This window comes from Monodon monoceros, unplaced genomic scaffold (assembly GCF_005190385.1).
Source record: "Monodon monoceros isolate NGI ecotype Baffin Bay Population unplaced genomic scaffold, NGI_Narwhal_1 Super_Scaffold_15, whole genome shotgun sequence".
NCBI lineage: Eukaryota > Metazoa > Chordata > Mammalia > Artiodactyla > Monodontidae > Monodon > Monodon monoceros.
The window spans coordinates 69,434,668-69,458,522 of NW_021703771.1; the positions used below are offsets into that span (position 1 = coordinate 69,434,668).

The 23,855-nt window shown below is 37.8% G+C and overlaps 1 protein-coding gene across 1 annotated transcript in view; it reads right to left on the reverse strand.

Moving 5' to 3' along the window:
• Positions 1-23,855, reverse strand: part of EPM2A (EPM2A glucan phosphatase, laforin) — a 105,977-nt gene that overhangs the window by 11,221 nt on the left and 70,901 nt on the right. The window lies entirely within an intron of this gene.

The window sequence follows — 23,855 nt, forward strand, 5'->3', positions numbered from 1 at the left end:
AAAATATTAAAAGTATTAAGATATCTGGATGAAGAAAAATATAAAAAATCAAGCAACCATTCTCTGTACTACCATAGCCAGGTAGAAATAGAATGGGAGGACCAGGGAAAATTTCATTCAAAAATAACAAAAAAGGCTTCCCTGGTAGTGCAGTGGTTGAGAGTCCGCCTGCCGATGCAGGGCACACGGGTTCGTGGCCCGGTCCGGGAGAATCCCACATGCTGCGGAGCGGCTGGGCCCGTGAGCCATGGCCGCTGAGCCTGCGTGTCCGGAGCCTGTGCTCCGCAATGGGAGAGGCCACAACAGTGAGAGGCCCGCGTACCGCAAAAACAAAACAAAAAACAAAACAAACAAACAAACAAAAAACAAAATTATAAAACATCTAGGAATACCTTTAACCAGAAAGCACTATAAAATTTTATTAGAGGACATTACGAAAACAACAACAAATAAATAGAGAGACATACTGTGATATTGTGATTTATAATAAGAAATATATATTTGCTCTTCATAACCATTTCCGGCACAGAGCTCCTAAAACCATTGAAATTTCCTAAGTGATGAGAGCTGTAACGGTGTCTTTTGTTAATGAGGTAACTTTTGGAATACACCCAAGCATGGAGACTGGTTGCCAGGGGGTACCAACCTTGTGATTAGAGAGTTGGAATTTTCATCCCACCCCCTGACCTCCTGGGAGGGAAGAGGGGCTGGAGGTTGAATCAATCACCTTTGGCCAATGATTTTATTACTCATGCCTATGAAATGAAGCCTCCATAAAAACCCAAAAGAACAGGGTTTGCGGAGCCTCCAGGTTGGTGAACACATGGAACTGAGAGAGGGCCCTGCCCTTTTCCCCATGCTTCACCTAGGTGTCTCTTACATCTGACTGTCCCTGAGTTACATCCTTTTATAATAAACTGGTGATCTAGGAAGTAAAATGTTTATCTGAGTTCTGTGAGCTGCTCTAGAAAATTAATGAAACTCAAGTCTAAGGAGAGGTATGGGGAATCTCCAATCTGTAGCCAGTCAGAAACACGGGTAACAACCTGGGTTTGCGACTGGCTTCTGAAGGCAGGTTGGGGGCTGGGTCTTGTGTGACTGAACCCTTAACCTGTGGAATCTGATGCTGTCTGTAGGTAGGTAGTGTCAGAATTGCATCGAACTGCAGGACACCAAGCTGGTCTCTGGAGAATTGCTTGGATATGTGAGAACACTCCCTACCCCGTACATTGGAATTAGGTCCCAGAACCCAAAAGATATACCATGCTCTTTAGTTGCAAGACTTAAAATCATAAAATGTAAGTATCTTAAAAATGTAAATATTTTCCAAATTAATATATAAATTGAACACATGTTATTATAATCTGTTGCATATGGTATATGTTGTCTTGTTCACTGATTATTTCACATGCGTACATTCTCTCCAGAACTAATAGGTGAATAATCTATTTCAAACTTTACTTGATTCATGTAACCTAGAACCTTACTAGGTTCATTACAGGGCGTTCAGACTATAGTCCTTAGATGACAGTGGCAGGCATCACGGATGCTCACCAGTGTTCCCAGGTATCCCCTTTCAAGCACGGAGGACTAAACTTCCTCTCCACCTCAAAGCTAGATATGGCCACATGACTTGCTTTTGTCGATAAAACGTAAGCTGAAGTGACCAGTGTGACTTCAGAGGGACATACTTAAGACCTTATGCATGATCTTCCACTCCCTCTTTCCCTGCTGCAATGAGTATGAAGGCACATGTGGATGCTGAGCTTCTAGGAGCTGAAGTCACCCGGATGGTAACCTAACTCAGGGAGGACAGCAGCCCAGAGAGCTAACGGCTCATTGTGTTAAGCCAATTTGGGCATTGTTTGTTACCACAGCCTAACTTGACTTGTTCTGACTAATATAAAGCCTAAATAAACTAATTGCTTAAAGTCTCTAATATGCAGGGAAGAAACAGAGCAGAGGCACTACACTTTTATTTAGTTACTTTCATTTTAAGTTTAGAGCAGTCATTCTCAATTGGGAACAGTTTTGCTTCCCGAAGGATATCTGACAGTGATTATGGGGACATTTTTTGATTGTCACACTGGGTGGTGCTACTAACATCTAGTAGATGGAGACCAGAGATGTTGCTAAGCATCCTGCAATGCACTGGACAGCCCCACAACAAAGAATTATCTTCTCCAAAATGTCAATAAAGTGGAGGTTAGGAAACCTTCATTTAGGGGAATAAAAGTGGACTAGAACTCTTTACTTTTTGTAGGAAGAAAAGGAATGTGGAGCTGGAGTAAGACCAACATACCTGACACAGAATTTGTAGCTCATCAGCTACAATATTCTGATGATAATATGATTCCATGTCATATTTGGAAATATGTAAGTATGCATGTATGTGTGTATATGAAGAGAGATATAGAGAATGAAGCAAAAGCCTAATATTAGATAGCTGAGCAGCAGGATAACATGTTAAGTGTGGCATAATGGAAAGGGCACTAAACACAAGCTAGAAAAACTAGGTTCAAATACCAATTTTAGCACAGTATTTTTAAAAGCACTTGGTAATAACTGTCTGACCTTAGGCCAACCTATTTATCATCTCTGAGCCTTTGGTGTGCTCATCTTTAAAATGGGTCTCAAAATAACTAATTCACAGGAATTTTGTAAGGAGTAAATACAATTAAGTAATGTATTTGAATAAGTCTGACACTAGTGGATACACAATAAATACCAGTGGAGTTTATGTCTAGTTATTATAATTTACCTATTTTAGTAATTTATTTGATATTGAAATGACTATTTATATAATTTTTCATTGTCCTATATATCCTTCGTTTGAATGCTGCAGAGCGTAGACTATTCACCCTATTTTATAATATGAAATCCAGCTAGTTATTCTCCTTTGGTTGTTGTTGTTGTCACTGTGGATGTTAACATTAAGAAGCCAACTGACTAATCCTCAAATGTGGGTATTATTCATCCTCAATGAAAATATCTTACAAGGGCGAGCATCATCTTTCTAAAGCTTGAACCCTACTTACTCTCCAAGAGAGGATAAACCAATTTTTATTGCCGCTTGGGTTCTAAGTATAATAGGTTATTAGGAATTTCCTTGTGGATATTGAGGATTATTATGGAAGCAATAAAAGGATACAATTTAAAACAAAGAGAAACCCAGGTGCTGTGAAGAAGGGCACAGGATCCAAAGGTTTTTTTTAAACTTTATTTCTGACTCCAAAGAATTCTCAGACACCCCATTGGGCCCAGTGAACTGAGAGAAAGACCACCAGCAGGGACACATTTAGAGTATCCCAGAGCTATGCTTGGCCAGGACACTGTTAGCTGAGTATTTTATCTTTGCAGGAATGGAAACTTCACATCCCCTGGGTCGTTGCCCCTACACTCCGGCTGTTCAGTGAGAGTAGGAACCTTCCCCTGTGTAGATGTTCCATCCTTCCTTCCATTATTCCATAAAGATTCCTCCTGCAGCAACCTGCTGGATGCCTAGTAGGTAATAGTGTTGGGCTGCTTTACCTATACTTTGGGGTTTAACTGAGCGTACTTGAGAACACTCAGCTGGAAAAAGAAGGAAGCGGACACCTCAGTTATACAACCTTCTGAACAACAGTGTACTTTTACTGTCCGAATCTTGAAGTGGACTGGTTACATATTAGAATGAATATTCATGACAGGTAAGCTAAATTCCAAATGTTATCCAGAGTTCTCTTGAGTACTGTACTCTTTGAGTGGGAGCATTTAGTATTCAACTAGTAAATAAATGCCAAAACAAAGTGGTTGGCATGCCAGATTTGCGTATATACCAAAGAGTAGTTCATAGAGAGATATAAAGGGTAAATCAGGACACTTGACCCTATAAAATAAGAAATCAGAATCCAAAACCAGACTCAATATATAGATCACATTGTGTTGCTAAATAAAAAGGTGTTATTTTATCATCTCATTCAGCCCTGGCCTTCAAATGCATTTAAACTAGCCAGTAACCTTAAGAAACTCAGAACAAATCAAAGATTAATAGGTCCAAAGTTGGTACCCTAACATATATATTTCCCACATCAAGTTTCTAATGGAAATAAGCCCTTGAAATACACACCCACACATACTCACACACAAATAACACCAGTTTCTATACCAGATACTTCCAACTTTTACTTAACATAATTAATTCTTCCTCTAACAATGCTAGAAGTCAGAGTACATATTCAAGAAATTAATATAAAATAATTCCTGATTTTTTTAGAGTAAGATGTTCTGAACCTAGGAGGTGGATAACTAAAGATAAATTCTGAAAACAAGCAGTGTAGTGAAGGATAGAGAATTGAAGTTGTAAAGTAAATTATACTGAACCATTACATGGGATATAGAGACAAAATACTGGACTTGTTGGAAACACACAGATCAATAGATTCTACTTAGACAGCTAAAGTGCCCTTTATATGCATCCTATTTCAGTTTGTTGTCTCTAATAGTAGGTGATACATTTCTAGTTACACGATACACTACAGTAATAAGATGCATGATGTCCTTTCTAAACAGTAATTAAACTTTTACTTCATTCAAAAGAGAATGACTTGACACCATTAAAAATCAATTTTTACTGATCTCATCTTAGTTTTAATCTTCTTTTGGTGTCAATGATACTTTAAATGATTTTTTACATCAGGATTTTTTTGTAAAGGTGAGAAGAAATTTATTGAAATATAAGATTTAGGGAATAAAAAATCTTCTGTAAAGGTAGTTTTAATGCAAGACATACCAAACCTCAAAGATACAATAACAGAATAAAAAGCAGAGCTTAGGGCTTCCCTGGTGGCGCAGTGGTTGAGAATCCGCCTGCTGATGCAGGGGACATGGTTTCGTGCACCGGTCCGGGAAGATCCCACATGCCGTGGAGCGGCTGCTGGGCACGTGAGCCATGGCCACTGAGTCTGCACATCCGGAGCCTGTGCTCCGCAACGGGAGAGGCCACAACAGTGAGAGGCCTGCGTACCACACACACACACACACAAAAAAAAGCAGAGCTTACAATTATATTGTAAACGACATCATAAAACTTCCAGAGAACTAGTTTATGAATAACTCACTATCAATCACGAATTACAGCAGAGATTTCTCACAGCTCCACTATAGATTATTTGGAAAGGTCAAAGAGAAACCACTGTACCAAATGGGCATTGACACTCAGTCAACCCAGAACAGAAGTTCCCAGATCTGGCTTTGCATTCAAGTCACATGCAGTGCTTTTATAAAAACTTCTATTACCAGGATCTACCCCAGAGATACTCATAAAGTGGCTCTAAAGGGAGGCCTCAGATTCTGCGAATTGATTCTTACTTTATTTTTTTAGAAATTAACCATATTACATATATTACATATGTAGCTAGATTCCAGAACCACTAGCCTAGCAGATCCCAATAAACATCCAGGAGGAGCTGAGTATACAGATCTCAATACCTTTTAGTAGCGGTGAAAAATATGGAGATGAGAGGATGTGGACTTGCTCAGCTCTACACATGGACATATAAAGTGAAGCCCTTACTTTCTCCAAAAATAGTTTCAAGACTGCAACTGATTCCTAGACAGACAGTGAAGAATGGGAAACTCTGTTATAAGAGAGTAGTTGTGAGAACATGTGTCTTTATGTTTAATGCATATTATCTTCCAAAACATCAAAACTAAATCTCTTTCTGAGTCATGCCAAATACTTAACACAGTTATATCCACTAAGAATGTATTATAGTAGAAAAAAATTATTCACTTGGGTTTTGACTATTGCCACTATGATTCAACAAGATTGAATTTAAATAAAATCCATCCTAGTCATATCACAACTTGGCTAAAGACCAGGGGAAAGAAATAGATGGCTGACATTCTGGAACCTTACTTTCTTGGATTGCAAATCAAAATCAGTTTCATTCATTTGAGTGAATCTGGATTTGTGGTCCCAGGTAATCACATCGCAATACTACACCAATTGCTTCATTTATCAGGCTAGGACCTACGGTACAACAGCTACTGAAGCATATGAATCAGAATTCACTTGCTCCATCTCAGCTGTCAGTTAAAGGAGGCCTCACTGGCAGTAATGAGTACATCAAGCAGAATGAGCACCCAAGCACTTTTCAAAAACATCACAGGGTACGGACAGGAGGAGGGAGCGTGGAAAAGACAAGAGATATCAGGAAAGGAGACAGCTGAATAGACTCCACATCGCGGGTTCCATCCTTAATGGCCACAAGAAATGGCAGAATAGCCTTTTCCTGAAGGTGAAAATTAGCATTATTTTTTGTCCACAGGAAAAAAATTAGGAAAACCACAGGAATGGTGGGATCAATGTATGAACATAGGCTTTTGTTTATTTCTTATCACACCAAGAGACCACAACTCTTGAATTGTAGCACCCTCTTCTTAGCCATACAAACACAGCACCATTTCAAAGACAGAGAAAATGGATTTTGCTGAGGTTCTTCACAAAATCCAGCTAAGAATTCAGGAACAAAAAGAGATTAGCACATTTCTTAAGATGCATAATTGTGCTGCATTTTACCTTATTTATTATTTTATGGGCAATTCGATGTGCAATTAAAATGTGATCTGGCTTTTAAACAATAGGTGAAGAAAATAAGTCTATTAGTGCCGTAATTTAGATCTCATTAGGCGAAAAGCAAGAGAAACATTAAAATCAACCTCTAGTAAGCTCCAAGCTTCATTAGCACATATAGCTCCTTCCGCTGAAAATGTGTTCTCTGGTGTCAGGTGTTAAGTTATTAATGCCAAATTTCTACCCCAAAAGGGTGCTTATAACAGACTCCAGTTAAGGCTGAATAACTGCTCAAAGACAAATTCCAATTTAAAGAATGATGCTAATTAACTTCCTCAATAAAAAAGTTTTTGTATTTTTTTTTAAAGATTTATTTTTTTTTTTGGCTGCATCAGGTCTTAGTTGTGGCATGCGGGATCTTTCATTGTGGCATGCAGGCTCTTCATTGTGGCGTGTGGGCTTCTCTCTAGCTGTGGCGTCTGGGTTTTCTCTAATTGTGATGCATGGGTTCCAGAGTGCGTGGGCTCTGTAGTTTGCAGCACGCAGGCTCGCTAGTCGAGGTGTGCGAGCTCAGTAGTTGTGGCATGCGGGCTTAGTTGACCCACGGCATGTGGGATATTAGTCCCCAGACCAGGGATCAAACCTGCGTCCCCTGCATTATAAGGTGGATTCTTTACCACTGGACCACCAGGGAAGTCCCAATTAAAAAGTTTTATTATAGTTTGCTTATGGGTCATAGACTACAGTCTATATAGAGCATATATGAATTTTTATAAGTGCAGTTAGTTTCTTAGATTTTTTGGATGTGCTGTGTAGTTTTTGGCCACATAAAGCAAATATTTTTGACATGTTCTTTTATTTTCTACATTATAAAATGCCATTTAAGTAAATTAATTATGAAGGTCTGTTATGGGTTGAATTGCATTTCCCCAAAATTCCTGTGTTGAAGTCCTAATCCCTTAAAATGTAACTTTATTCAGAGAAGGTTCTCTACAGAGATAATCAAGTTAAAATAAAGTCACTAGTGTAGGCTAATTCAATAGGAATGGTGTCCTTATAAGAAGGGAAAATTTGGACACAGGCACATATGGAGAGAAGATGATGTGAAGATAAAAGGAATAAGATGTCAATCTCCAATGCAAGGAAAGAGGCAGATCCTTTCCTCACAGCCCTCAGAACAAATCAACCCTACAGACACATTGATCCCATACTTTTAGTCTCCGGAACTGTGAGACAATGAATTTCTGCTATTTAAGCCATCTGGTTGGTGGCACTTTTTTATGGCAGCCCCAGGAAATGAATATAAGGTGTAAAATACAGACTTAAAATACGTACAATTATCCAGACTCTTCAAATATCCATATATCAGGTGCACTTAAAGTTAAGCATTTGAATAGATATTTTTCACCTTTCATCCTGATGTTTGGAATTCTAAAATTGCAACTAACGTTTGATTGTGGTGCCAAATTGTTCTTTATACACAATACTACCCACACTCCTTCCTTCACTCAGGTCCTTCAATCCATCACCTGAGTACCTCCAACGTAGGGGAAGAGACCATCAGGCCCCTGGCTGGGCTATTTGTCTTTTTTCTTGATCTAATAACTCAGTTCTAAAGTCCTGAGGTATCTATCAACAGTTCTGATAAATACAGTAGAGTCTTGGGCCCCTTTGCTTGGCTTTCAGGGAATGAGCCTCATTGGAGAATTACCTGAAATGTATAAGAGCACAGTCTCTCAGACTCATGATTTCTTCAGACCCTTAGTCCCATAGAGTTTGTTCTTCTTATTTTTGCATATGTATTGGCCTGAAATTTGGTTTATATGCCGTATTGACAGACTGTACTGGTAAATACGGCAACTAGCACACTTCACTTTCTTAAAGTCAATCACAAGGTACCACAGACTAAGACAAATAACTAGGCTAGCAGCCTCAATTGGTTCCCTTGATACAAGTTTCAACAAAATGTTCCATTAAAATATCGTCTTGGCATGTTAATTTTGTTTCCAATGCTGAGCATTCCTTGAAAGAGTAAAATGTCATGTTTAATATTTCTTCACATAATGAACTTGAAAGGATTTCTTCAAAATTAATCACTTGCATAATGAATTAGGAACCACAGAAGATCAAGGAAGTAATAAAAAATTAAGCATGTGAAATTTTTTATATTTATTCTACAGTCATCCTTTCTATTCAAGAAAAGTGTAATGATGCCTGCTTTTTGCCAGGTACTCAACAATTGGTGGTGAGCAAGACAGTCAAGGTATGCCCTTATTGGAGCCTACTTTCTTTGAGGAAGACAGACAATAAATGAATAAATATCCAAAATGTATAAAATTTATAAATTAATTTGTCATGTGCTATTGAGGACTTAAACAGGGAGTTAAAATAGAGAACCACAGAGGAATCAGAATTCAAGTAAGACAATCAGGCAGTTCCTTCCTGAAAAGGTGACATTATTTTTTTTAATTGAAGTATAGTTGATTTACAATGTTGTGTTAATTTATGCCATACAGCAAAGTGATTCAGTTATGCATATACATACATTCTTTTTTATATTCTTTTCCATTATGGTTTATCATTGAATATTGAATATAGTTCCCTGTGCTGTACAGTAGGACCTTATTATTTATCCATTCTATATATACTAGTTTGCATCTGCTAACCCCAAACTCCCCCCTCATCCCTCATCCACTCCCCCTCCCCCTTGGCAACCACAAGTCTGTTCTCTATATCTGTGTCATTTCTGTTTTGTAGATAAGTTCATTTGTCTCATATTTTAGATTCCAAATATAAGTGATATCGTATGGTATTTGTCTTTCTGTTTCTGAATAACTTCACTAAACATGATAACTCTAAGTCCATCCGTATTGCTGCAAATGTCATTATTCCATTCCTTTTTGTGGTTGAGTAGTATTCCATTGCATATATGTACCACATCTTCTTTATCCATTCATTTGTCAATGGACATTTAGGTTGTTTCCATGTCTTGGCTATTGTGAATAGTGCTGCTGTGAACATAGGGATGCATGTATCTTTTTGACTTCCAGTTCTGTCTGGATATATGCCCAGGAGTGGATTGCTGGATCATATGGTAATTCTATTTTTAGTTTTTTGAGGAACCTCCATACTGTTTTCCATAGTGGCTGCACCAACTTACATTCCTACAGACAGTTTAATGTCCCTTGAAAAGGTGACATTAAAACTGAGACATGATATAGAGGGACTTCCCTGGTGGTCCAGTGGTTAAGACTCCAAGCTTCCACTGCAGGGGGCACAGGTTCTATCCCTGGTCAGGGAACTAAGATCCCACATGCTGCTTGACATGGCCAAAAAAAACCCAAACAAACAAACAAAAAAACCCCTGAGACATGATGTAGAAAAAGGAGCAAGACATACAATGTTTTATGGTGAGGAAGAGAGGTATATACTTTAGGAACCAAGAGAAACGTAGAGACAGGAGTGAGGGGAATAAGGAAGAAGTGTGGCATGAGACAGCTTGAAAAGACCATGCCAGGCCTCATTGATGTACTAAGGAATTTGTATAAGAATATAAAAGCAATGAAATGTCAATGAACGATATTTAAGTATAGGAGTCACATGGACTTATTTCATAATTTTTATAAGGTGACTCTGGCTGCTATGAGGAAGAGGGAAGACCTTTTGGATAGTGACAGCTTTGAGTATAGTTAGTGGTGCAGATAGAGAAGTGGATTAATTCAAGATGTACATTAGCAGTGGAACCAACAGAACTTGCACATTAATTGGATGAAAGGATTGAGAAAAGGGAAGATTATAAAATGACTAAGTTTACTAATGTAATATTATCATTTACAATTGCTTAAGCAGGTCTGCCCTCAATGAAGCCTATCTCTCTAAGTTTCCTTACTACATATTTTTACAAGTTTCAGATTAACCAACATTTCATTGACTAGACATCATGCTAATGGCATCCATATGCCCAAAGTCTTGAGAATATCAAACTATTCAAACTTCCTTTCAGTTTTCCACTCAACTCTTTCATTTCTATTATGGAACTGTTAATAAGGTAGGGGTTTGTTTTGTTTTTTTGATGTAAGAACTTTGTACAGAGGACATGTTGCCCATCAATTACATTTAACTCACATCAAGGAAATATCCATTGTAGGCAAAGTGATACACAATGAAACTGATTGATTTATTTAATCAGTTCTCTAAAGAGTTAGTTTTTAAAATTTATTCTTTGCACCTGTGGGTCGTTATTTCAGCTCTGGAACAAAAATGAATTTAGAAAACAAGATGGTTGGAAAAATGAGAAAAATGATTTTTTTTCTTTTTTATGTTAATTCTTCATCATTGCCAACTAATCATTTGATTTACTGAAATACAAGGAAGTTCTATTGTGAAAGGAATTCTATTATGTACTTTGAGCCACAGTAGGCGCTTTCCTTATAATTTTCTTGACCCAAAAAACTCATCTGGGGTATTTGTATGGTTATTATTCATCTAGACCAGTGTTTCTTAAATATTAATGTACAGGGCTTCCCTAGTGGCACGGTGGTTAAGAATCCACCTGCCAAAGCAGGGGACACAGGTTTGAGCCGTGGTCGGGGAAGATCCCACACGCTGTGGAGCAACTAAGCCCATGCACCACAACTACTGAGCCCGCATGCCAAAATTACTGAAGCCTGCGCGCCTAGAGCCCGTGCTCCGCAACAAGAGAAGCCACTGCAATGAGAAGCCCGCGCGCCGCAACGAAGAGTAGCCCCCGCTCGCCACAACTAGAGAAAGCCCGCGCACAGCAACAAAGACCAAGTCAGCCAAAAAATAATTAAATAAATAAATAAATTTATAAATTAAAAAAAAGTATATTAATGTACAGAGGAATCATCTGGGGATTATGATAAGATGCAGAGAGTGATTCCGTAAATCTAGGTTAGAGCCTGAGATTCTGCATTTCCACAAGCTCCCCTGTAATATCAATGCTGCTGGCCCTTGGAACACACTTTGAGTAGCAAGGAGTACTCTAATAGTGATATTTAATCTATATGCTATTATGATATCATTCTACAATAGATCAGTGCAATTCATAATGCTCAGGTGCACTGAGAAGTAAACAAAATAAGGTCCCTCTTGCAAGTAGAAGCAAAAAGAGAAGCATTTTATCTCTATTGTTGATACTAATACTAGATACTAATAACTGCAGAGAGGCTTGCTATTTTTAAAAATTCTACTAATTACAGAAAAAATTTTAAGTCTCTTTAGCCCTCTTTCTTGATTTCTCAGTGAAGAATCTGTAGGAAGCCAAATGGTTGTATTTACATAATGACCTTCCTTGGTTCTAAAACATTCCTCTTTTCTCCTTATTTACAGTGCTCACTGGCCTCTTGATAGGGGGAAAAATTCCCTTTTGTGTTATCTTTTTAAAGTGAAGCTTGAGATTTTTTACATGTGGATGCTGAAAACTGGGGATGATACACGCAAGGCTTGAAATTTAGGGAACACCAAGGAATTTAAATGGTTGAGAACTCTGATGCAATTAGCAGTGTTGCAGTCAGGAGTGTCAGGAATTAGATAAGCTTCCAGAAAGACAAACAGAAACACCTCCTCTCCCCTATGAGATGTAAGTAGTTTAGATGACAGGTACAGAAGAGAGATTCATAGCTACAAATACTGTAATATTGGGACTGAGAAAATCCCTGGGAAGTTTTGCTTCTTTCATTCAGCCTGGAATCAGGGCACATATATTTCATGAGGACCAAAACAAAGTCATGACAGTCAATAAACCCACTTAAAGAGGTACAAATCAAAAAGGCCTTTGTTTACTTTATGTTACCCACAGATTCTGAGAATCCATAGATAGGGAAGAAAATCCACAGATATGCCAGATATCAGTGATACTTGGTCTACTTACATTATTTCTAACTAGGAAAGGTCTTAAATAAACAGTCGGGCATGTAGTCTAATACAATTCACAAAGAGAATTAAACACCAGTAATACCCAAACTAAAACTGTCATATTTAAATTGGTGAATTTCAAATAACCCTAATCATCACGAGAGTGAATTCAGTTATGTGGTGCCCTTATATGCAGTTAATTCATTCTGGCAATACCTTCACAATACAGATTTATTTCAGATCATCCATTCCACTGAGCATATATTAGCTTCCATCCGTTGAAGTGCTTAATTGGGAAAAACTGGTCTTACATTTTTTAAGCTAAAATTGTCTCTTCCATGTTTCATGGTCAAGGACATCATCGCCTCTGACTGCTGTGCTTAGATGTTTTCAAGATTTTTCAGGAACATTATTCTGCATTCACACCTGGGCTTAAGTGTGTGGAGAAATGTTTGGATTTCAAACTTTTGAAACATATCTGATATCTAAAACATCTGTCCCTTAAATAATATAAATCATCCATAGGCTTCTACTAAGAGAATTCAGTCCAGCAGCCAGAGACCCAACACCTATCAAGTCCCATCTGACATAGTTGATATTTCACAGTTTAATGTACACTTTCTATCTCTGTCTCAAATTACCTCCCTATTACATCTATCAAATTACCTCCCTATGGGCTTCCCTGGTGGCGCAGTGGTTGAGAGTCCGCCTGCCGATGCAGGGTACGCGGGTTCGTGCCCCGATCCGGGAGGATCCCACATGCCGCGGAGCAGCTGGGCCCGTTGAGCCATGGCCGCTGAGCCTGCGCGTCTGGAGCCTGTGCTCCGCAACGGGAGAGGCCACAACAGTGAGAGGCCTGCGTACCGTAAAAAAAAAAAAAAAAAAAAAATTACCTCCCTATTACATCTATCAAATTACCAAATTACATCCCTATTCTATTATCCCAAATTACATCTCTGTCCCAAATTACATGTATCCTATTGATCACTTCCATTATCCCACATACTCCTAGTTTATTCATACTTATGCTCTGTTTCCCTCATAAACTCTGTGTCCTCTACAAGCCTTAAGTGTGAGTGTTTCTCAGGGTTCCAAACTCTGGTCTCTCTTCAATTTATATACTCTTAAGTTATCTCACTAATATACGTTGCCATCTATAACTGCCATCTACATGCTGGTAAATTCCAAATCTACTGCCTCCAGCTCAGACCTCAACGCTCTATTGGAATTCTCCACTTATAGTCCCGTAAGTATCACCTGAACTTGTATTCACCATCTTCCAATCTTTGCTCCCGGCCCACAAACCTGATTCTCCCCAGTTGCTCTAGATTTCCATGTATTGTGCCAGAAGCTGCCCAGTCACCTAAGCCAGGAAACTTTTCTTCCTTCTTTCTGCTTCCCCTCTCTACAGTCATTAACCCAGTCATACAAGTCAAAAAGCTGCAGAATTCTGAAAAGCTGCAGATTCGGTCCCCTGTTCTCCATTCCCATTGCTTTCCTTCACAGCCTCAACACTCAAGAAGTGAATTACACTAACAGCCTCCTAAGTGATCTCCCAGTCGGTCTCCCTTCTACATTGTAGCTAAAGTGATCTTTCTAAAACACAACTCTGATCACATGACCCTACTGCCGAAAATACTAAGGTGACTACCCATCACTTCCATATGAAGTCTCAAGTCCTTGGCCTGACCCTTTGGAATCTGACCCCGACGTAGGTCTCTCATTCTGAAGCCCCATATGAACCCCACCGTCCAATTTAGGGGAGATACTTGTAATTCTTCTGAAGCACCACGCACTCTCCCTTCCCTGACATTTATCCTGCTGTTCTTCCTCTTGGAATGCATTTTCACTGCTCATCTACCTGATTAAACCTATTCAATCTTCCTTGGTCCTCCTTCTTTGTGTTCCCATAACATATACACACCTTTATTTCAGTCTCTGACCTCTCTCACTAGAAATTTTGGGTTTTCTGAGCATTTCTCCCACTGTACTGTGTACCCCTTGAGAACAAGCATGACATCTTATTGATCACCTTATTTCCAGAACTTAACATCGTATCCAGCATAACGTTAGCAATTAAAAGCAAACAGGTGATTGAATAAATGAATGAGTGAATGAACAACTGTAGAAATGTCTTTACTTACTCAAAATATTTGGTTCATTCAACTACATGATGGTTCTTACAACTATCACCAATTGAACAGCATTTCTATAACTTTTGCAAAACTGTGGTGAAGATATTTTTAATTGTGTTATCCTAAGGATATATGTTAAATTGCTGGTTGAAATTAATTTAAAAATAACAATTTTCTCTGCAGACAAAGTGAAAGCTGTTTTTAGCCAAAATATAAAACTATATTTATATCTTTTTTTTGCCTTAACTACCAAAAAAGTTAAAGACAAATTTAGTGTTCAGTAGTAGTAATTAGACCATCTCAAGTCCCTGCTAATTTCTATCCCATTTCCTCTCATAAATGTTCTATTTCTATCCTAAATTACTTTACTACACATGATTTATTCTCTAAATTCTTCTATTATAAATGATTTTAATATTTGTAAGTAGGTAGAGAATGGTGGCAAAACCTAATCCTTCAAAATATGTATTTCTTCCACCTTAAGTCCCAGGCATTAAAGAGTCACATCAGGGCTTCCCTGGTGGTGCAGTGGTTGAGAGCCCGCCTGCCGATGCAGGGGACGCGGGTTCGTGCCCCCGTCCGGGAGGATCCCACGTGCCGCGGAGCGGCTGGGCCCCGTGAGCCATGGCCGCTGGGCCTGCGCGTCCGGAGCCTGTGCTCCGCAACGGGAGAGGCCACAGCGGTGAGAGGCCCGCCTACAGCAAAAAAAAAAAAAAGAAAAAGAAAAAAAAAGAAAGAAAAAAGAGCCACGTCAAAGTGAAGACTGAGGGCGGGAGGGGGACGAATTAGGAGTATGGGGTTAACAAACTACTATACATAAAATAGATAGGCAACGAGAATTTACTGTATATCACAGGGCATTATATTCAATATCTTGTAATAACCTATAATGGAAGATAATCAGAAAAAAAATAACAATCACTTTGCTGTACACCTGAAACTAATACAATATTGTAAATCAACTATACTTCAATTTTTTAAAAAGTCAAGACCAGCCTCTATCTGAGCCATACAGACTTCTGGCAACCTATCAGAATCTGAGTTTTCTGGTTAGTCTGGTTCTGCAGCTATGCACGTCGATCCAAACATCCCACTCACATAAAACTGACTGCATATTATAGCCACCAGTACAATTTATCTGCAATGCTGAAGTTCCACTCATGCTTGGAATGTGGTCACATTTTTATTAATTATAACCCATGGACCATAGCCGTAAGTTTCATTTCATGCCATGTAGCATTTTAAATGTTAGCTATTAATGCAGGTGGACAAATTTAGCAGACGATAACAAACGTGATTCACAATCCAGCTCCATACAAGAACCTCATGGGGGTAGCTTTTGAAACACTAAAACCAGGTCCTCAATTAAAATGTAATTTCTGAAGAAGTAGGGTGGGGCCTACCATCATTTTTTCCAAGTACCCCAAGTGATTCTACTGTACATTGAGACTTGAGAATCAATGGCTCAGTGCCGGGGAAAGAGGTCCAAGTTAGAGATAAATATTGGTCATATTTCTCTTAACAGAAGATTGCCTATCAGATTTTTTAAAGTGAAAATAATTCTACTTTTTAAAAATCAAACTGTATTTACCCCCACTGAAATGAAGCTGGTTATAAAAGCCTGAATTAAAAAGGGAAAATTAGAGACGATTACTCATTTTTAAAAGGATTTCTGTCTTTACAAAGGATTAATTCGAGCATTTCTTCAAGTACCAGGTGGTGATTTAACTGATTTGTAGACTGGTCTCAGTTATTAATTAGACTTGTGACCTTTGCAAAGTCACCTGAATCTCTCTAGACCTTGCTTTTCCAATGTGTTAACTGAGAGAACTGGATGAAAGAAGCACTTTCTTAGCTCACAGTTTCCCAGAAGTGTCTAGATATTACACAGAGGTGGAAGGGTAGCTGAGGGCACAGACCCTGGAGGCAGACTGCGTAAATTTGTATCGAGGCACCACTAATTATGCTACCTTGGGCAGATTAATTAACCTTTCAGTGCCTCACTTTCATCAACTATAAAATGGTATTAACAATACTACATACTTCATAGGGCTTTGAGATTAAATGAACAAATATATGTAAAAGCGTTTAGAATAGTTCTGGGCACACAGTAAGCACTATTAAAGCATAAATTATCATTCTTATTACTTATATTCCACCCCTGAAGAAAGTCAGGGCCTTGAGTATTGCTAATGTATTGGTGAGCCTCTAAGAAGGGGGAACATCATGTAGCACTTCAAAGATATATTTGACCAGTTAACCTTTGATTGCAGGGGGACAGCTGTCTATGGATCACACATTGGGGAAAGCTGGACTGCATGATTGCCATATCCCTTTAAACACTAGTATTGTATGACTCATCCCCATGTCTTAGAGACCCAGAAAACTATGGCCCATGGGCTAAATCCAGACGACCATCTGTTTTTGTAAATAAAGTTTTCAGGGAACACTGCCATTCTCATTTGTTTACATATTTCTATATCTACTTTCACACTACAACAAAAGAGTTGAATAGCTACAACAGAAACCATATGGCCCACACAGCCTAAAATATACACTGTCCGACCCTTTGCCAATCCCTGCTTTAGACGTGTAATGTACTGCAAAGCCTACAGCTCTTCTCCATGGTAACTTAATCGAGACAAATTTTATTTTATGAATAGGCATTTCTATTCCATCGACCCAGTTGGCTGGAGAGAGGAAACAGTCATCAATGTGGGATGCAAAAAGAGACTGGGTATGGGGGTGGGAGGTTCTCGATTATATGGTCTGGAAAGGATAAACAGCAAGGATCATAGAGGAAGAACTGCTGATGGCGAAAAAACAGAAAGCAATTGGAAAAACAGAAGGTGACCCAAAGACCCTGACACTAGTTAAAGGTGCTGACATAGGATGGGCATCTTCTCCCATAACCTTCCAAAAGTCTACTCATCCTCCCTAAAATATTAGATTTCTTTTATAATTACTACTATTAATCAAGTACAATCCTAGAAAATGCTTTTGTTATGCTATTTGTTTCTTTTTCTATTAATTTTTATTGGAGTATAGTTGCTTTACAATGCTGTGTTAGTTGCTGCTGTACAGCAACATGAATCAGCTATACATAGACATATATCCCCACTTTTTTTGGATTTCCTTCCCATTTAGATCACCACAGAGCACTGAGTATAGAGTCCCCTGTGCTATACAGTAGGTTCTCATTAGTTATCTATTTTATACATAGTAGTGTATATATGTCAAATGTTATGCTATTTGTTTCGTTATATAATTATTATCCTAATTTTAGAGGAATAAACAGCAAAGTTCAAGCAACTTTCCCATAGCTGATCAATGGCTGAGCTCTTAGTCAAAACTAGTTTCACTGATCTCAGATTTTCCATTATGCCTCAGCTGAAGTTATTTGGTTTTAGACATTCTCTTAAATGCAGATAAATGCTAGATAAAATTCTGATGACCAGAATTTTTTATGCACTATTCTAAATAATTGTTTATCACTGGGCAAAGCTTTACTGTTTCTACCCATACAAACAATCTATCGATCTCCACAAGTTTAGCTCTTGGGTGGGGGTGAGGGAGGAGGGGAATGGATAGGCAAGGTGATATAAGGAGTCTGACTGCATTCTGCATAGATAGGCAACCGTGTTGAAATTTATCAAGAAAGATAAAGAAAGGAATCCATTCAGGATGAACAGAAACACAGGAAGCTACTGAAGAATAGACAAAAATGCACTGTTTGAAATGGCAGCTGCAAATCTTATCACTTATATTCCACTGCTACAAAGACTAGTCAGCTTTTCTTAGCTAAATGTGAATTAGAAGAAATATAATTTAGTGTTTAGAAAATATGCCTAATTTACCACCAAACCTATATAGCTTTGTCTTGAAGTAAGGAATTCTACATCAGCTTTTTAAAATGATGGTGATTAAGTAGACTACAATATACTTCCAGTGTTCTGTTCTTTTCATTATTTGTGGCTCTCTGATGAAAAGTAATTATGCTTTAACAAATTTTCCTCTTAGATGTAATTTGGACCGCTTATCTGAGATTCTCAGAAGGGAGCTGACTTGACAACTAAAAGAGAACACCTGTTTCTATCAATGTAAAGGAAGCCTTCCTGAGAGGCTTTTCCTCTGCTTAGCAAGGCACAACATTTCTACAACGAGAAATACTGAGTGATGCATTAATGAATTGCCTTCTCTATTTAGCAAACAGAGCCAGGAATTAAATGGTATATCTTTATATTTACATAAGGAAAGAAAGAATGGTCATGAATATAAAAAAACAAAAAGAGAAAAGGGAGTGTGGCAGTGACTGAGAGGACTGAGCTACACTGATGTCTGCCCTAGTGACCCGCCCACCTGCAATGAGATCTCTCAGCTACTCAGGTGCTTTAAAAAAAATTCACAATTTGGGATTCTGTTATTTTATTAAATAGGTCAAAGGGGATCTGCAGAAAAGGTTCGTGTATGTTTTATTGTTTCCAACACACACTGTGCGTGTGAAAATTCCATCCATCATCTTCACTGACGTTAAAAGCAGGCAGCTGGCACGATACTAACGGTTCATAAAAAGAGGATGGTCCCACTGCTTTATTGAAATACTAAATAATTCCATTTTCTGACTAGGGCAAGTGAAGCTTCAAATATACTTTTAAGAGGCTTTATTTATTCCTTTTATGATCTATAAAAAGGCTACACGGCTATTACTTTGGCTTTTCCATCCTGTTTTAATGAACATCTAAAAGCACTTTTACAAATACAATCTTTTGGTCTCTCTGCATTCTTGAGATGAACATCAACAAGTAAAATAAGTACAGTACCAAAGATCTAAGACACAATTTATGTGGATCTACTGAGAATCAGTTAATGGACTTCAAGGAAATTTGTTTTTCTTTGCCTATACGTTACCATCCCTTTTTGTTTGCCTCTAATGGGAATCTAATTTTCTTATGGAATAGTTTATGGAAACTATTGAAGGGAAATTCTGCAACAAGTTATTTTGGTTATTTATATTTGTAACACATTAAGAGCTTGCACCCTATCAATTTTTCTAAGTATCTGCAAGACTGGGTACATGAACTTTTAAAAACTTTTTATTGAAATGTAATATACATTAAAAATACACATAAGTGTTCTACTCAATAATTCTTTTTTACAAATAAGGCATTCATATAGCCAGCACCCAGATTCAGAAACAGAACTTCTACCAGGCCCTAGAAGACTCTCCTCACACTCCTTTTTACTCATCATAAAGATAACTGAACTTCTGAACTTCTCCTAATCCTAAAGATGTCAGTTCCATAGGGTCAAGGGTGGGCACATTAAATCTTACAAATCAGGAATTCCCTAGTGGTCCAGTGGTTAGGACTCCATACTCTCACTGCCAAGGACCCAGGTTCAACCCCTGGTCGGGAAACTAAGATCCCACAAGCTGCACGGCACAGCCAAAAATAAACAAATAAATAAATAAAATAAAATAAAATAAATCTTACAAATCCTCATTGACCCCCCAAACATAAGCCTGGCCTCAAAATTCTCCACAGCAATAATCAAGTCAGGAGATTAAAAACAACATCTAAATATATTTGAAAGTAATTCAAAATTCTATATCTAATCAAGTTGCCATCTATGTATAAAGACAATATGAAGACATATTAAATATGTAAAAGATTTAAGAAATAAACTCTCATGAATCCTTCTTGAAAAACTACCTTGTGACTTAATCTAACCAACCCAGTGATGACTTTAAAAAGACTCAGGAAAGATAATGCCCTTATATGAAAGATATGATGGTCAAGCAATTTATTTAAATATGTAATTAAATCTAAAGAATTGATTATAGTGACAAAACAATGTGTTGTCACTTATAAAAGTAAAGCTATACAATATTAAAAATAAATAATTATAAGGGACAGGGAAAAATCCCACTAATACTAAAAACTGAGGTTGTAGCCAAGGGATAGTGGGCTCTTTATCTATCTATGTAATAATATCTATGGTCTTTCAAAAGGAGGCCTCTCTGGGTGCTTTCAATTGATAAAATTGAATTTGAAGTAACAGTATGTTCACATTCAAAAGATAACCTATAGTAGAACAAGAAACATTCTATATATCTTCTAATTATCAGAAAGATGATCATATATAAAAGACAGAATGACAGGAAATGTTTAAAAAGCATTAAAAACAGGAGACTTAAGATGGTATAATTAAGACTGAGCATTTTATAACACTAAATATTAATGGGCTATATTTACCTATTAAAGAAAAACTACTCTCCCACTGATTCAAAAAACAAATCTAACTACATATTAAATATAAAAGGCAAAGTAAAAACAATGTAATTTGGAAATGGGTAAAGTAAATAGACAAAAGTTTATCTTTTTACTATTAATTTATCATTAAATTATTATTTGCAAAAATAAATCAAGGAACAAGATTTTAATAGAAGGCAAGATTGAATTCAAGGCAAGAATATTAAAGGATTTCATTTTATATTAAACTGAAAGATTTGATTATTTCAAAGGAGCCAACCTTCTGAGTAGAAAATTAAGATTGTATTTTATGACTTAAATGAATATAGAGCTTTTATTATCTATAAGTGGCCAAAGAAATTATTGACCTCCCCATATTTTTATCCAGGGAGAATTTCCCTACTGAATTCTGGAAGACAAAATAAACTTGTTGCTTGTTTATAATGCCAGTTATGAAAATAATTAAACACGTTTGGCACTTACTGTGTTAACGTTTTATCTCATTTAATCCTAGCAACAGCCTATTAAGGTTTAAGTTTACTATTAACATTCTCTTACAGATGATGCACAGCACTGAAGTAACATACCCAAAGTCCTACTGCTTAGGGAGTGGTAAAGCTGGAATTCAATCCCTGGCAGCCCAACTCAGAGCACATGCTTTTAATGACTACATTAAAATATGGTGGGAAAAAATAACAAAAACCCCATTCACACAGAATGGGATGCATGTACCTGGGATTCGCATCCAAGATGACCAGATACCAGTCTAAGGCTAAAAGTCTACCTGCACCTCTACCGATTGGTGGTGAAGGGCCCTCTGAGAGCCTGCAGTCCTAGCCAGGACTGGCTCAACACATTAGCTAGGCTGAATCCCATAAAGTGAATATGTCAGGGCTCCTCAAGATCACTCCAGGTTTGGTGATTTGCTAGGTGATCTCACAGGACTCAGCATATAGTCGTACTTGTACTGAGATTTATGACAGTAAAAGGATACAAAGGAAAATCAGCAAAAGGAAAAGGTGCATGGGAGAAGTCTAGATGAAACTAGGTGCACGCTTCCAAGAGTCCCCCAAACACACAGTGTAATTGCATAGGACATGCTTAATTCCTCCAGCATCAAGTTGTTAAAATAAATGGGAAGTATTGTCTACCAGGGCAGCTCATTAGAGACACCACCAATGGGTTTTTTGGAGGCTGGTATGTAGGTATCCTCTGCCCAGTATGTACCAAAATTCTAGATTCCCAAAAGGAAGGCAGGTGTTAAGTATAAACATATTCTTTGCACAGTTTAGGCACAGTGAACCACAAATAGTATTTAGGGAGAGTTTTATATCAGTGTGTGGGACCGTTTACTAGCCAAATTCCCAAAGACCAGCAAGAGGGCCAACCCTGCAAGCAGGCTTTTCTAAGAATAGGCAATTTCAGACCTGCACTATTCTTTTTCTGCACAATGAACATGAAGCATTCAACTACCCCGTTCTGAGTTTCCCTCTATGATTTGTGAATTGACACTATAATATTCTACAGTCCTATATTTTTAGTTTTCTTATAATTTAGATTTCTTCACCTTTCTCTACTCCCACCTGCTTACTCACTCTGTCCACTGAAATGTGTACTCATCTTCATTAGTTACTTCTGAAAAACACCCCCTCTGAACTGCTGACATTACAGAGTCAGACTCTCTGGCACTCTAGAGATTCAAAGAGGGGAGAAGGCATTGTGCCTGCTGGTGGCCAAGCTATGACTCTGTAGCAATTCAGTTATCATTTCCTCCACCCCTCAGCCCCCACCCCAGCACTGCACACGACCTACCTATGAGTTGTAAAACTTTTGGATAAGTTCCTAGATGGCAAGTAATAGTGAGCCACTGAATGAAGTTCATCATTCAATCTATACATATAACCATCAGTTATGTGCAAGGCATTGTGTTAAAAGCAGTGAATAGATGTGACACTGAATTCAGACATATATCCTACATCGAAGGAGTATATAGTCTTATAGGATGCATGATTAAATAACTTTTATATGAAATAAGAAGTGATGGATTACAAAGTGTAGGCACCGTAACTGGGAATACAACAGTGACTGAAATAGACAAAGTCTTCACTCTTATTACCAGAGAAAGGGCAGGTGGCATCAGAGAATGGGCCTAATCAATATCTGGATATGTCAACATGATGACACAATGTCATCATCATGGAAAACAGTTGACACAGGTACAGTGCTGTTGCCAAAGGAGCCATATGAAGCCAGATGGGATAATTTCCTGATCCAGTGTGACTGACTATGTTCTATCTGCAGAATGCCATGCATAGTATTCTAAGTCTCAAAAACATCCCTGCTCTTCAAGGCTCTTTAACACTCCTTTGACAGTGTGGCAGCATGAAATTTGCCCAGTCTTGTAGATAAAAATGGGTACAATTCAATACTGTACTTCTACAGGTCAAATAATCTCCTGAATCTTATGTTTATTAGTTTATTTTCAGGAAATGTTAGAAATTTTTTTCAGTGTCCTCTCATAAAACAAGGCAGGACTCACTTTAGAGAATGTTTATAATAGGTTTAGAATCAACAATAAAATTTGAAGAATGATAAATTACAATAAACAAAAGAATATGCTCCATCATTATTTTTTATTTGAGAAATTTCACCATTCTAATTTTTTTTTCCAGACATGTATTGTAATTTTTTTTAATGGAAGCTATGCTTCCTATCTAATGGACGGGATTTATTCTCATCATTAAGTTGTATTTAGGTTTTTCTTTCTGGTCTTTGCTTTTTCTCATTTACATTCTTTATTCCTTTTCTTCCATTTGCTCATGCTCCTTCTGTGCTGGCTTCTCTTAACCACTTGATCCATAATCAGAGATCTGACTTTCAATTTAAGTGGCATTTTTGTAATAATCTTTTTGGTCAGTTGGGGCCTCAAGCTACCACAAGGCAGGTTTTAATTAGAATTTTAGGAACACGAAGCAGCCTTTTGCTAAGATTTTCAAGTTCATTTTAAGGGCCAATTTCATGCTCTAATCAAAAGAC